The sequence below is a fragment of the Physcomitrium patens genome, chromosome 14 (genome assembly GCF_059467195.1).
Source record: "Physcomitrium patens ecotype Gransden chromosome 14, ASM5946719v1, whole genome shotgun sequence".
Lineage (NCBI taxonomy): Eukaryota > Viridiplantae > Streptophyta > Bryopsida > Funariales > Funariaceae > Physcomitrium > Physcomitrium patens.
The window spans coordinates 7,250,526-7,267,479 of record NC_143423.1 but is presented as its reverse complement, the minus strand read 5'-3'; the positions used below and the strand labels follow the sequence as shown (position 1 = coordinate 7,267,479).

At 27.8% G+C, this 16,954-nt stretch overlaps 1 long non-coding RNA gene across 1 annotated transcript; it reads right to left on the bottom strand.

Moving 5' to 3' along the window:
- Positions 1 to 2,413: 2,413 nt before the first annotated feature.
- LOC112291942 (uncharacterized) lies at positions 2,414 to 6,708 on the bottom strand. Its single transcript, XR_012218843.2, has 3 exons — positions 5,522 to 6,708; positions 3,779 to 4,766; positions 2,414 to 3,579 (listed from the first exon to the last, which is right to left on the bottom strand). It is a non-coding gene; the product is annotated as an uncharacterized LOC112291942 (long non-coding RNA).
- Positions 6,709 to 16,954: the final 10,246 nt, after the last annotated feature.

The following is a 16,954-nucleotide window of genomic DNA, read 5'->3' as shown; positions in this document are numbered from 1 at the left end:
TTTGTCTAATTTTTTTAATATAATAAATAATTATGCATTGTTAGAGGAATAAATATTGATATTATTCTTTGATTGTGTTCTATACTATGTGTTATGTTTTAAATATTTAAAATTTTCTTTTTTATATGATTAACTCATGATAATCAAATCTATCTTATATTATATGGAAACAAAAATGTATAGACACAAAATACTACAAGTTAAAATATGTGACTTAGAGATTTCTTATATTAATTTCTATATAAAGATCTTAAATTTTGAATAGTGTTATTATTTTTACTATTAAATATATTTATTTAGTCATAGTTTAATTATTTAATAAAAAATATATCTCAAAATTTCATGTTTAATTTAATTTTTTAATTTTTTTGATTTTTATATTAAAATTTAGCTATTAAATATAATTTCACAATAAATAAAAATAGAATTAAGTTTATAAAGTGTATTTATTTTTAATAAAGGTGTATCAAATATATAATATAATTAATTTTTCTACATAAAGCCTCATTTAAGGAAAATTTCAATGCAATAGATAGAAGGTGCAAAAAAATATATATTTTTTAATCTTTAAAATTTATTTTTTTTATTTTATCATTATTTATCTTTATAGATTAATAATGTAACTGATTTGGCTTTTTAGATCTTTTTAATTATTTTGTAATTCATATTTTATTAAAATTTAATAGAAGTAAAGCGAATTGAAAAATGTTATACATCTTGTATAGTTTTAAAGCTTTGTCTACTCATAATTGTATCTTTCTTTTAAAAACTAAAAAAAATATTTTAAAATAAAAAATTAAAAAAAATAAAATAAGAAATATAATCCATAAGTAATGGTTTAAATTCTTATAAGATAAATGTTAATTTTATGATTTTCTTTTGGTAAAGATGTAATATAAGATTAAGCAAAGGATTTTATTTTCAACTAGTATAACAATATATGGTACTAAGTTGTACAATATGTTTTGTTTTATTAGCTATATATCTATATAAACCATCTAAAGTAAAAAAAAAATGTATGTTTCTTCTTCTTCTTTGATGAAAAAAAAGATAAATAAAAGTATTATACTGAAAAGTAAGAGTAGATACTTTAAGAAGTTTAAAATATTTAAGGCACTTGAGCAAAAGTAAATTTAATAAAAAATTTAAGCTATTTAGAGCTTACACTGGTGGTCAATTAAAAACATGATTTTTTCTAAGAAAAAAGAAGTATTAAAAGACAAACATCAATACTACATAATCTAAATAGAATGAAGTTTTCAAGAGGAAAAACCAAACTATTCTAAGGAATAGCAATTAATATGTTTATATACTACAAAGTTATTATAAGTTTAAGAAAAAAGTGTTAGTAATTATAGTATATATAAAAAATATTTACTTTATAAGTATCCTTGTATTAATGACATTTAAAGAAGTTTAGTGCAAAAATAATCTTAAAGTTTTTGATTTAAACTTATTGTATATATTATATTTCCACAAATACCATTTTAGTCTATTAATTCCATACATAGATAATTTTTATAGAGATGTCAAGTCACCAATTAATAGTAGAAGTATTTGTAAAGAACTACATTCTTTTAAATCTAATACTTGGAGACTTTTGAGGTTGTCAATTGTATCTAAGAAGATTTTTTAATTTTGCACACTTACTCAACTTAAGCTTCTTCAAGTTAGATAAATTGTATATAGATGTTGGAAGATATTCTATTTGAGTGCATGTAGTTATAATCATTCTTTATAGAAATGTCAAATCACCAATTGATAGTGGAAGTATTTGCAAAGAATAACATCCTTCTAAGTCTAATACTTGGAGACTTTTGAGGTTGCCAATTGTATTTGGCAAGCTTTTTAATTTTTCACACGTGCTCAAATAAAACTCCTTTAAGCCCAATAAATTGCATGTAGATTTTGGAAGTTATTTTATTTGAGTGCATCTATCTATAATCATTTTTTGTAGAGATGTTAAGTCACCAATTGATGGAAGAAGTGTTTGCAAAGAATAATATCCTTCTAAGTCTAATACTTGGAGACTTTTGAGGTTGCTAATTGTATTTGACAAAATCTTCAACCTTCTACATCCGCTCAAATCAAGCTCCTTCAATCTTACTAAGTTGCATATATATGTTGGAAGATTTTCTATCTTCTTACAATTTCTCATTTATAATACTTGTAGATTGCTACAAGATTTTAACTCTTTTAAAGTTGAATTTGTAATTTTTGTTTCATTCAAACAAAGCCATACCAACTTATTGGAATTGAAATGCATATAATGGTTAATAACTTGTAAATCACTCTTTGTCAAATCCAACAACTTTAATTTTGTGAAGTAGTTTACTTGCTTTGTTTCATAATATCTTTTTGCATGCTTTTGATATTGACAAAACTCTAATTTTCTAATTTTAAATAATAATAAGCCTTCTATAATTGTATTACTCTACAAAACCACACATTTTGGTCAAACAATCCTCATTTATATAACTATTGTCACATTAATAATCAAATTAGTTAATAAAAGTATATTCTTTATCATATCAAATCTAATCACTTTTAATAGTATTCTTATAAATGCATCTGTTTTAAACATTAAAACAAATTGCTTACAATGTCTTATTCTAAAACTTCTAGACAATCTTCTTTCTTCCATATTCAACTTAGATTTGGCTTTTCTCTTTCAATTGCTCGATCCATGTCCCGTAATTGATCATGCATCATGTAACCATTTACTTTATCATTCCATTTGATAAGAGACATATTTTCAAGATTTTCAATCCTAATAGTTGAATTCCAAATTCGTGCTAGCCAATCCTTAGAGATCCTTAATCCCTTACTTTTATATAATTCGCATATGATATAAGCAAAATCTAAAAATATACTTTTTTCATCCATAGCTAGATTATCATAGCTAATTCTTAACCTTTTCCATAACATCTCATCATCATTATATCCGTCAAAAGGCTTTGCTTCTTCCAATCTTTTCAATGCCTCTTTCCATATCTCCTTTCGTTCATCAATATCTTTCAAATTATATTTCTTCAAGTATTGTCCAATTACTTCAAGACTCAAAGGCAATGCACCACATGCCTTGATAATAGCCTTTACTTGATCATTAAGTTGTTTGCACTTGTTGTCATTAGCTCCTTGGAAAGTATAAAATAAAAATAATCTTAAAGCTTCAACTTCATTCAATAGTTCCATCTTATAAATACCTTGAGTAAACTTTTCAAATTGATGTCTTATATGATTGTTTCTTTTCTCATAATTATATAGGTACTTACATAATGTTGTCTTTCCAATGCCTCCCATTCCAACCAATCCAACAATAGAGTGTGCTTCCATCATCTTCCATACTTCTTGTAATTTGTCTTCAACTTGTACTAATATACTTGGAAGTTTTAAAACATTGGCACAACTTTCAATAAAATCATTTGTAACTTCTTTAATGAGATTAGTCAAACAAAGGTAACTAATACAAGTCTTATTTCTTGGCTTGCATATCTCAAAGTGATCAGTTGGAGCAAGAATAAACTTATATCCATGTCGTGCAGAAGCTTCTTCAACAATCTTCTTTTAAAACTTTGTCTACAATAATAACAAAAAAAAAAGAAAATCCAACAAAAAAGTAAGACTAATTGTTAAAAGTTACTTCAAGCACAAATAATTTTTTTACAAAATTGGAAGCTAATGTTTTTTTTATTTCACAATGGTTAAGCATTACTTTAACCACAAATTCCAATACTTAGATGTAAAAGCACCAAAAGTGCTTTCACTATATACTTACATGTGGTATTGCAGTCTCATGTGCTTCTCCAATACAAAAATGATTCCATTTGTTGGGATAATTCTCTCTTTCAATGTATTCAAAAGATGCATTTAAACGACCAATATCATCATTAATAACCTCCAAAGATGCAACCACCTTTTCCATCTTTTCCATATTTGGAATATACTTCATATGATTAACTAGAAATGAGCCATCATGAGGTGTAGAGTAATATAAGAATCCTTTTATGCTTTCAAGAAAATTAACATACTTTGGATTCTTCCCAAGTTGGTTATGAGCAAATAAAACTATTTGTTTTGCCATCAAACCTCCAAGACAATGACAAACAAATATAATAGGATGTCTTTGTTGATCTATGTGAACATGTTCAACCATCTCTTGTACTAGAGTCTCTACTACTACATAGCCATCTATATTTCCTCTATCACTTTTCTTCCACGCTGAGGAATCATAAGAAAGGGACCATATCCAAGCCTTAGGAAAGTCTTCTGCTAACTATTTCATTGGCCAACATAATTCATTACAATCTTTTCCAGCCATCCAAGTTTTTCAATATGTATTTTTATAATCAAATATTTGTAATCCATGAATGAACACAATTTCAACTGTCATTGCAACTTCTTTAGAAGATTCACTAAATTTGTAGACTCCATCAATGATCTGCACAAACAAAACTTGAAAAAAAGCTTACATAATAGAAACTTGGTGTAACAACTATATTTACAATGGATCAATGTTGTTCATAGTTAATGTAGTATTTCAAGAATTACTTCAAGTATCTATCAAATATTTATTTGTAATTTCTTTTAACATTGAAGATTTGTACATTTGATATTATTGTACATGTTCAATGCCCTTTGGCTTTATTCCACCATCCAAAAGAAAAGACTTGGGTACTTCTGCACTCTCCTTTGACCAAACCATTGACATTGATGCCATCTTTTTAAAGACTTAGCATCAAAAAATTAAATCCGCGCTTGAGAATCTGAAGATATATTTCAAAGACATATTAATAAAGCATAATGTGAAGTTTAATGAATATTGTATCATTATTAATCATTCATTTTAAATTAATCATATAGTTATTCAATTAATTAATTTATTTACTTAAAAGATATATCTAACTATATAAATTATTTTTCCATTGCTATAGGTTACATAAATTGATTTTAGTCATTTTCAAGTTGACTTAGTTATTTTGATTTATCTTAATTAGTAATAATTCACATTATCATTATAATTAGGTGAATTTCCTACTTTTTCTAATGCTTTATATTTTACTAATTAGTCTTGGATATTAACATTACTAAATATTTTGGCTATTTATGTTGATTTCATATATGATGTCATTTTTTATTTTTTCTCTTTTCATTAATTAGAATCTTTGTATATTAAATATTTTTATTTTTTATTATTTTATCTTTATCTAAATTTATCTATGTATAATTTGTTTGTAAAATTTTTGCTTTTTAATGTCATGCACTTAATTGCCTACTTATTATTTTGTTTTGTTGTTTATTATTTTATTTATTCACAAGTGTTAATTTATTTATTTGTTATCTAATCTTTATTTGTGCGTAGTTTGTATTCAAAACATTCTTTTCATTTATATTCTTTCATATTATGCATTTAATTATCTATTTTATTTATTTAGTCATCTTATAACCTACATCACAATGAACTCATAAACTTGCAGAGATTCAGAATGGACTTCAAAAGCTAAACGCTCGAATCACTTGCCTTCTGAGAATTGATAAAATCACAGCAACACCTTCATGATGCTGATCCTCAAATTTTCGTTGAGCACAACCGGTTCTGAGTCTAATTCAAGCTCCGACTCGGTAGGCTCCGCCTGATTCAGCCAAATTCTAACTGGTCAGTTGCCCCAGTTGATTCGTTGTCTGAGCTCTCATTGCGCCACAGATCACACACACTGCAACCTGCACCTCCCTACGCTTGCACGATTCTGCCAACACCTCAATGAAAAAGAGCAACACCTTCCATGATGAAAGGTCGCCCAGACATGGCAGCACTCGCGTCAGTTCAGCTATGATAACTCTAAAATCATCTCAAGGCGACCACCATGTTGTGAATATAGTGTCAACAGTGAAGATGTGAGCGAAGACACTGCACGCTTTCGTCGTTCCACTTGACAACTGAACGGATCGCTTAGGCCTCCAGCAATGAGTACCAAGACGGCGAGAATAAGAGACTCCACAATCTTGATCCACCGATCTTCTGCGCACATCCCGTTACACTCGCGATGATTGCAGTCAAGGCAAGACTGAGATCTCCAATCGATATGTTCAAATTCACGAGTTAGAGATCCACTGCTCCTCTGTTAGCTGTCCCACCACGTTGCGTCTCTGCCCGAATACAAGGTGAAGCGATGCGAGTTGGGACGGTCCGGAGCGATAGGAGCTGAGCGCAGAGCGTGAGCAAAACGGTTTGCTATGTAGGGGAGACCAGGAAGTGAGGGTGACAGTGCAGCTCAGAAGACGAGGAAAAAACAAGCACCAGCAGCTCGGAGCAGAGTCAAAGACTAACAGGACCAGGAGAACAAGCAGCGGCAACTCGGAACAAGCTCCGCAACTTGAATAAGAACGACGACAACGAGGAATCCACGGTGACGCTGGATATCAGAATACACGGGTAAAAAGCAGAGAGCCGACGCGAGGATCAGCGAGAGAGCAAGAAGAACACGATCAGCAAGGGAGGAACACCACACGAAACATGGTCAGCACCTTGAAGCAGAACCGACGGCGAAGAGAATCAACCATCAGATCGGCATCGAGAGACAAAGAACCGACGAGCTCGACAACCACAAGATGCCCACGACGAAGCAACACCAACAACGAGGAGGAACAGCACAAGATCACCACTTCCGGAACCGAAGAGGTCACGCAAAAGCCAACACCCCGTCTCACCCTTACCGCGGCACCGCGTTGAAGAAACGCCAAGGGGTATCCTGAGAGAGCGCCGGAAAAGATTTCTGATTTGGACTGACGCCCATAAATAAACCGCGGCTAAGCGCAGAGAAGTGCATGCATGCTTATAAGTGCATATTACGGTTCAATAACTCAAATATCCCATTAACATCCCGAGTTACAATATACCAGGACAAACTTGTTTCTTACACAAAAAACTCAAAATCTGAATTCAAATTGTACAGAATGAAGATAGCAACAATATATGTTGTTATGTATGTAATAAGATCTGAAATTAAATCAAAGTAAACATCCAGCATGGATCGTAATTAGGATCCAGACTCAGACACTGTTTGGTTTACCGAAGCTGCAAGACTTCGTTGGCCTTCAGCACGCAGAGGGTCAGGGGAACCTAATTGGAGTATTCTAGTCTCCGCACTCTGCTTTATCAGCCCATTTCTGCTTCGTTTCTTCAATTACATCAAGGCTCTGTCGCCGTCTCATTCACATTTGAATATCGGCAACGACGTTGTTGCCATTTCACAATGTACACCTTGGAATAGAGGTTCAATTCTAATTTTTTCTTCAGCAATTTACGGAAACCCTAACCCTATTTTTCCTACCGCAATGGAACTCCACCTTGGGCTTCAACAAATGTGATTCAATTTCCACAATTCAATGAGTTCTGCATGTAATTGTGATTTCCTACTTGTCAACAGTGATTAACTAGATGCTCACTTTTCATCATACGTTCTATTACATCGTATTGAAACAGAATGAAGACAAATCACTGAATATATTTGTGACCGCCATAAAACCAGAATACTGAACAATGTGTGGTGAGAAGTTAAAGTAATGAAAGTTCTGTTAAGTGTAAAAAAACAGTTGACGAAATATTCAATGAAATGTTGGATTCGTGGAATATTCGTAAGGCGCTATTAATGATTCACGTGCAAAGTGTTGCAATAGAAAACAAAACAAATCAAATCAAAAAAATAAGACGACCCTGAAATGTTTGTTTATTTGCCATTTTTTTTTAACTTCACGACGATGCTGCAGTAGGTGATTAAGATTGTAAATAACTATTCCATGGTCGCACGGTGTATAAATACTGTGTAAAGTCATGCAGACATAGCGAAGTCTGTCAAGATTCTATGATTTATTTAAGGTTTTATTTTTACCGACAAAGTACTGTCAAAAAGTAAAAGCTTCCAGGAAGGAGCTGCTTTTTATGTCACATTACAATTTTTATGTAGCCAATTGCAATAAGGATGATTTATGTTTTCTAAATGTTGGAGTTTTAGAAAAAGCTTAGAAGCAATCTTACCAACATTTCACAGTACTGTCAGAAAAACTGATTTTAAACTAAATACCCTGTTACCAAAATATTACAACAGAAGAAAAGAAAAGAAAAGAAAATATATATATATATATATATATATATATATCAACCAAGGGTTTCAATACTATTCTACACATTTGCAACATTCATCATAGTTGATGAATTATAGTGCCTGCCCACTCACACATCTCGAGCTTGCCAAATTAGATTGGATCTGCACAAGATAGCATAAAATATCCATCTACATAATACCAACTCTTGTCATATTTTATCTTCTTCTTCTTTGAGAGAAAATCCTCTAATTCATAAAAACCAACCAATTTTTTACTTCAATTTTTTTTTTTTTAAGAGTTGAGATTATCATTCCGGCTTAACTTTAGTAAAAATAATAATAGAAAATTTTATAATGTTTATTTTATATGTTATTAATAAAATCCCTTATTGTAAAATTAAAATTATATAATTTTTTTCATATTATAGCCAAAAATCCATCTTAAATTTTATAATTTCAAAATAATCTTTAATTTTAAAATAATCTTCATAAGAATTTCTTTTTAAGGTCTTAGTAAAATTTCAAAATAGACATTTCATAAAATAAAGTTACAATCCTAACAAATAAATTAATCTATGAGTAGACAAACTATATTCTTCTTGTCAACATAGACATGATTTGAATAGATTACCTTGTCATTGCTTTCTATAATCTTTTGGTATTACATAAGATGCATTTATAAACTATCAAAGAAAGAAAAACCTTTAGTTATGGTATTGGTGTCAACTTAAAAGCTTAATAGTCAAGCAAACAAGCAAAGGTATAATCCATAGGATTACCACGATGAGTCAAGTCTACTTATAGGTGATGATGCAATGTCTCAATAGGAGCATTGTATTAAGCAGGGTGTAGAATTGATCACTGACATCCAAAGACTACTCATCTATATTCCTTATTTTGTAAAATGTGCATATCTTAGCACTTGATAAGGTGAGTTGTTTGTTGAGAAGCAATTTTTTAGAGTAGGTATTGTAATTAGTCCAAACTATATTGATGCCATAAACTCTAATATATTCAGCAATAATCATATACTCTTTATAAAATTATCTTTGTTGTTAAAAATATTTTGTAATAATATTAGTAGGGACTCTAAGACTAATGAACCAATTTGAGAAGAATATAGTATTATGGAAGGAAACCAAGAAGAAGAATGAGAATCCATTTGAGATTTTGAATGTTTGAATGTATGATGAACCTATAGTAGTGGTCTTTATAAGCCTAAGAGTGAGATCCATATGGACCATGACTGATAAATAAGCCAAATCATCACATAAAAAGTAATGTATTAAGATCTATTGTCATAGACATATATTTACTGTAATTGTTACCTAGGTGATATGAATAGGTAGAAGTAGGTAAAAATAGATTAATTTCATAATATCTTCTAGAAAAGCTTCCTAGAAGCTCCATAGATGATACTTTGACTTTACATGCATTTATACTTGATTGGTAGATTAGAAACTTGGTCAACAAATTAACCATGTGCCACACATGTTGATAGCTTACGGAACAAGCTAACTATGTTGCGTCCACATAGAAAACTTGCCTTGCAAGTTAAGATACGTGTTGTGTAAAATCAACACATTTTTGGAGGTCCTATAGAACGTCGCCACATAGCTCATAGGTAGATAGTATATATAGAGGCAAGAGTGAATCCTTCTTCATTCTTTTCAACTCCTTTCTTACTTATAGTCTAGTTTCAAGGGTCTCTAGTTTTCTTATCTTTTGGCAATAGCCATTCCAGTTTCTTTCTTAATATACATACTTAGTTATTTCTATTTTTTTTATTTTTCTTTGAAAAAAGTTTCACTTGTTTATTTATTTTTATCAAGCTCTTATCCTTGATAGATTGACAAGAGTACACTTACAATATCAGAGCTTTTTTTAATCTTATTTAAGAGTAGATTACCCCTTTCTCTTGATAAGACATAAACATATTAGAAGTTGTTGATTACTCTCTTCTAAACTGATACTGTTCTTAGTATTTTTTTTGTTCTCAAGTCTTCTCTTCTATTTGTCATGAGCAATATTAGAAATCTTCTTTTTTCTAACTGTTATTATGACAGAACTTACTGAAATGAAGAGTGCAATGGCACAAATGCAAGAGCAATTGAAGGAATTAATGCTTGCGATGCATCAAGTCAATTTACCACGACAAGGATCATCAAGATTGGGAGGAAGTGAAGATATAGAAATAATGGATAAACAAAGTGTATTTATCAAGTTTTGGAGCAATATTTAAGATGTACCATCAACTACCAATAAGATGATTGGACAACTCTTTTACCATTGGCAAATTTTACTTATAATAACATGGTACATTCTTCTACAAAACAAACACCTTTCTTTGCCAATTATGATTATCATCCATGACTTGATACTTTTGACTTTTCAAAAGCTGATAATCCTGCAGCAGAAGATTTGGCAAATTATTTGTCAGAACTACATGCAACAATGAAGGCGCAATTAAAAAAAAGTTTAAGAACAATAAAAGATCAATGCAGTTGTCTATCGAAAGGAACAACCACTATTCCATGCGGGTGACAAGGTATGGTTACTTTGTCGTAATATCAAGACCATTAGTCCTTGTGACAAGTTGGACTATCGTAGACTTAGACCATTTCCTATTTCTACACAAATCAATCCAGTTGCATATCGTTTACACCTACCGGAGTTAATGAAAATCTATCTAGTATTCCACATGTCTCTTCTTAAACCATACAAGACAGTGGACATACTAAGAAGAAGACAAGCTCCACCTCTTCCTATAGAAATGGACAATAATGAAGAATTCAAAGCGGAAGAAGTTTTAAATTCAAGGCGGTGCCAAAATAAATTGGAATATTTTGTCCATTGGCACGGATATGATATTAGTGAATATACATGAGAGCCAGCAAAAAATCTTATAAATACAACAAAGGCGGTGGAGGCTTTGTATTGACAACATCCATCAAAATCAAGATGAAAACCTTCTTTATAAATGAAACAAGACCTAGGCAAGATAACATTCTACTTTCAATCCTTGTTTGTAGCTTCTTTGTACTTGTGATGCTAAGGAGATGGAGAACCAACAACTAGTGGGTTCGACTAAAGATCCTTTGTTTGGTGACCTGTTAGATAAGACATTACGATTGTCACAACCTTCAAGAAGATATAATTGAGATGAAGATTCTCAAGAACGACATGTTCTTCCTCGAATAGATGGAGAGATACAACACATTTGGTATCATGACCTTGGAAGAGACTCCCAATGTTTGGTGTTTTTACTAGACGTAGAAACAACTCTTGACAGTGTTCCAAATGCTTAATTTGAAGAAAGTTATGAAGGCCTTAACAACGATCAAATAACTGGGTGATCTTCTTGCCTTGGTATGGGACACTATCGATGGTTGAGAGGCCCTATCAATCATCTTAGAAGAGAACAAAGATCAAAGTATGTGGCAAATATAATTCGCCACATCTTAGACTTCTTCAACATGTGATTACTGCTCCTCGTGGAACTCGTCTCCTACAAGGGGGACTAATGTCTTGGACATATGCATGTAAGCCAACAATAACATGTATAAATAGGTAGAAGTAAGTAAAAATAGGTAAAAGTAAGTTACTTCTATAATATCTTTTAGAAAAGCTTCCTAGAAGCTTCATAGATGCTACTTTGACTTTACATGTATTTATACTTGATTGGTAGGTTAGAAACTTGGTCAAATTAACCATGTGCCACACATATTGGTAGCTTGCGGAACAAGCTAACTATGTTGCGTCCACATAGAAAACTTGCCTTGCAAGTTAAAATATGTGTTGTATAAAATCAACACGTTTTTGGAGGTCCTATAGAATGTTGCCATGTAGCTCATAGATAGATAGTATATACAGAGGCAAGAGTGAATCCTTCTTCATTCTTTTCAACTCCTTTCTTACTTATAGTCTAGTTTCAAGGATCTCTAGTTTTCTTGTCTTTTGGCAATAGCTATTCCAGTTTCTTTCTTAATATACATACTTAGTTATTTCTATTTTTTTTATCTTTCTTTGAGAAAAGTTTCACTTGTTTATTTATTTTTATCAAGTTCTTGTCTTTGACATGTATTGGTAGACATTAAAGAACATTTTTATTGGTAAAATACCAATGATTGTGGATACATGTGTATTAAAACAAAGAAAATATCTTATTGGTTTTAATTGAAAAAATGGTACTTGCTAATGAAGGAGTGAATAGGAGCTTAAGAATTTTTGAGATCTTATCAAGAACATTATTGGTGGTTCTTTTGTTGTTTGAAATCTCTAACATATTTGATTCTAGTAGTATTATGGATGTACTCATTGGATCAAAATTGAATCCATACATTGCACATGTTGTATATTGTAATTTGAATATTATAAATTATTGAGTGAATTTACTACCTTCTAAGCTGTTAATGTAAACGTCATTAGTTATTCTTCACAATCTCAATAGGATTTATATACAAGTATCTTATATAATTAGAGTATGCCATTGGCTACGAGTTGATTTATTTATAGTAAGCCTTAAGTTTTTACTTAATCAATCACTTGGATTAGTGAAATTTGAGATGAAATATCTTTTGTTTGTGCCAATTGATGTTAGCTTTCTAATAAACTTAGAATCATCAAAATCAAAGGTGAAACAAATTTTTGGCAATGATTCAAGAAATGTTGAATTTGGGTGCTTTGAATCATCTATATTTGGCATAGTAGTTCTCATAGCTTACTTGTTGGATTGCCATAAAATTTTAGATTGTTAAATTTGCTTAAACTTTGGATTTAACAAGCTAAAGATATTTGAGACTCGAAGAACTGTTGGAGTGAAGGAAGATTCTAAAGTTAAAGCTCTTTGGTACTAAATTAATAATACTAAATAAGTTGATGAATCCAACAAAGAGGAGAGAAACAACAAATTTTTCATATATTGTGTGAGAGTTGGTAAGTTGATATAATTTTTTAAATTTTGTTGTTCTTTTTTTATTTACTTATTATTATGATTTTTTTAGATTAGTCATTATGTTTAGCTCTAGAATTTATTGGAGCATTTTTGATATTAGATTTTATAATTTTTTATTATAATAATTATTAGAATTTAAGATTGTTATAGATTTAATTAAAGTATTAAAATTTATTATGATTTTATAGTTATTTAGTATTATCAATTTAGTATTATCAATTTAGTAGACTATTCTATAAATATACTATTATTTTATGTAAAATATTCATGCTTAAAAATACAAATGCCACATAAAATAATAGTATACTTGTAGATTTAATTAAATTTTTTATGATATATTTATGATATAAGATTTTCTAGAATTTTCTTGGAATTTTTTTAGATTTAGAAATTTTAATTTTATATTTGTTGAAATTTGCTAAAATTTTCAAAGTTTGGAGTTGTTTTGTCTTGAAGTTGGAAAGGTTGGATAAACTAGATCTAAGATAAGATAATTCATTAATGGATAATTAGAAGAATATAAAAAATTTTAAATCAAAAAATATGTTTAATCTTAATTTTATATAGTATTATAATAAAGAAGCATTAAAAGGTGTTGAATATAAATCAATTTTATAAAAATTAAGCTATCAAAGCACATTTATAAGTTAATATTATATAACAACTATTTGTAAAATATATTTTTTCTAGCACAAGTTGATTTAAATATTTTCCATATTTATTTTGTAATTATATTTCATAGAATATTATATTTACTTTTAAAACATCCATTTAGTAATATCTAGTAATCATTCACTTAATAACATCTTTGCTGAAATAAAATATTTTTTTAAGATAATTTTATTAGTTTTAAGTAATATAATCACATTTCAATTATAAAGTTTAGCAGATCTTTAAAGAAAATCATCTTGAAGGTTTATTAACTTAAATGGTTAAATTACAAGTTTGATGTTAAAATTTTAATTAAAGGTTTTATTTCAATAGTAGAATAGCAATCAAATTTGTATTTAATGCAAACAATAAAATTAATATTAATGTTCCAGAATAAAAGAATCTTTCTTATATTATATGCAAAATGCCTCGAATAACAAGTAAATATGTATTTAAAAAATTAATTATATTCAAAATAATATATTTGAAATATATTATTTGATGATTTTATAATTTTATGTAATAATTATTCAATTTTGAAGTACTATATTAGTAATATATATATATATATATATATATATATATATATCAGCATAAAATATAGGATATTACTAATTCTATTATAGTTTTTGCAATTGCCACCATAACTTGCAATTTATCCCATACCACCTAAATGTTTTGCAAATGTTATTAAAAAAAAGTAAGTCTTAGTTGGACTAAATTTAAGAAATAATATTAGACATATGAATAGAATAAATAATTGTAATAAAAAAATAACTAAGTATATTAAGTGGTTGAAAGATTGTGGTAGAAATAGGAAAAAAAAATTAGTGATCAACTTTAATTAATTAATTAATATTTTTAATAATTATTTGTGTAGAACACTTACTTCTGGATCTTATCTAAATGTTATTATGCATAAAATAATATGTATTTAAAAAACTAGGGTCATTTTCTCTAATAGCCAAGTTACAAAAAACAGATGTTTTTGCAAGGTGTAGGTGACTAATAAAATTTTTACTTTTATTTTTATCATAAATAATAATAAAATATATACCAATGTAATGATATTAAATAAATAAAACATAATCTGATATCTTAAAGTGTTTTTGACAAAAAAATTATATAAATAGATCTTAAATTGATTCTTTTAGTCTTTTGTAATCATTATTTGTAATATTTCAATAGAATATCATATACATTGGTTTTCTCTATCTATTATTTTAATAGTAAGAAAAAAATTAAAAAATTAAAAAATTAGTTGAATAAATTTATTTAAGAATTTCTTGATATCTCTTAGGTAAAGAATAGATACATTAGTTTTTAATAACTTAAAGTAAACAAAAAAAATTGGTTAAATTGTAGTTATAAAAGTAATTTTATTTTTTGTATACTATTTCTAAAAAATCTTTACTTTAACCTATTTGATGGCATTTTTTTTTGTTACTTAAATGTGTTTTTATCTTGTACTATAAAATTTTAGAAGATATTTAACAAAGTTTTATCATTGATTTTAAAGAAAGTTATACTACTAATGATGTATAGATTTTAATTATTGCTATCTTTAAAATAAATTTTTTGTATTATTAAAACTTACATAATTAAAAAATGATATATACAAAATTATAGATTTATTCAACTATCTTATGTCATGAGAGAAATGTTATTCTTTTTATTTTTTCAATCTTGAACATAAATGTTTTTTGCAAATGTGAAACACAAATTTAAAAGAAATTAACCAAAAGACCAAAAGTATTTCTTTAGATCCAAAAATAGAAAAATAATTTTTGTTTGAAGTTACTCTAGTAATTTGGAGCAAAGACTTTTTAGTAAAAGAACATAAGTAGAAATAGTTTTAAATTTTAAAGATCAGATGATGTTTAATTAATAATAAATTTTCATAATTCTTTAAAAATTATAAAAATATTAATATTAAAAACTATCAACAATGAAATAATATAAAAATCAAAAAATCTTTAACACCATATAAAAACATTGAATAGAAAAAAATAGATTTAATTCATTTTAAAAAAATTAAAAGATGTTTTAAAAAAATTTAAATTTTATAAACTCACCATATAATTTTTTAGATTAAGTTGTCAAACACGTTGCAATTTGTTTTTATTGGAAAAGCTATTTTCCTACAACTTGTTAATGAAGATATTGTTGTAATTAAATAATTTTTATTGTTAGAATTTTTCAAAAGAATAATTATGAAATATAGATTTTTTCATGAATTATAATGGTGAAAAAAAAAATGAAAACATCTAAATTATTTCATTTTTTAAATTTTTATTTTCTTTTTAAAAAATCATATTGTAAAGTTTATATTGTAAGAAAACATGTAATGCTGTGAGCATGTCGATTTTAAAATTTTCCTCTCTTGCATGACATAGCAAAAATAGAGACTAAGGGTTGTTGACTTATGGATTGTTATTGCATATAGTATTACATATTCTATTAGGCACAATAAGTATAAGTCTAGTAAAAGTTTTTTGATGGTTGTGTGGTATAACTGGATTTTCTTAAGATATAAGGTAAAAGTGTCTTGTATAAATATATTAGCCCAATATTACGAAGAAGAATTTTTTATCCTTTATTTCAATATAATAGCTACATATTACAAAAAAATTAGAGTGGTGTTTAGTATTGATGCATCATTCTAAAGATTAGTTTTTTTGATATATTTTTCGAATTAAAAGACATCCTGAGATATTGATTTAAAATTGTCAAGAAATAAAATGAAATAATTATATTGTAAGTTCTAATAAAAATATGAATTTTCGACCTTCAAATCTCTTAAAAATAAATTTATTTAATAGAAAATTTATATTTTTCTTATCAAAAAATAATTTAATAATAAGTCCTTTGTATTTTATTATATTTTAGTCTGGATTCAATTTTATTTTTTTAATTTTTCAACATTTAATCAAAAAATCAAGTATAGTGCTACTTATTTATTTATTTATATATATATATATATATATATATATATATATTTCTACAATGGTTATATAAAAAATTAAATCAGTAGATAAATTAGACAGAAATAAAAGTTACATACCATATAAAATTTCAAAAAATTATACCTTTAAAACATGAATAATTTAAAATACACGCTTTACAGAAAAAAATAAGAAAATTCTAATTATTTATCTCTTTTGATATTTCCCTGAAAAAATATAATAAATAAAATGTCTTGTTGATCATAGTAAAAAGATTTATTGATATCTTTTATATGTTAAGA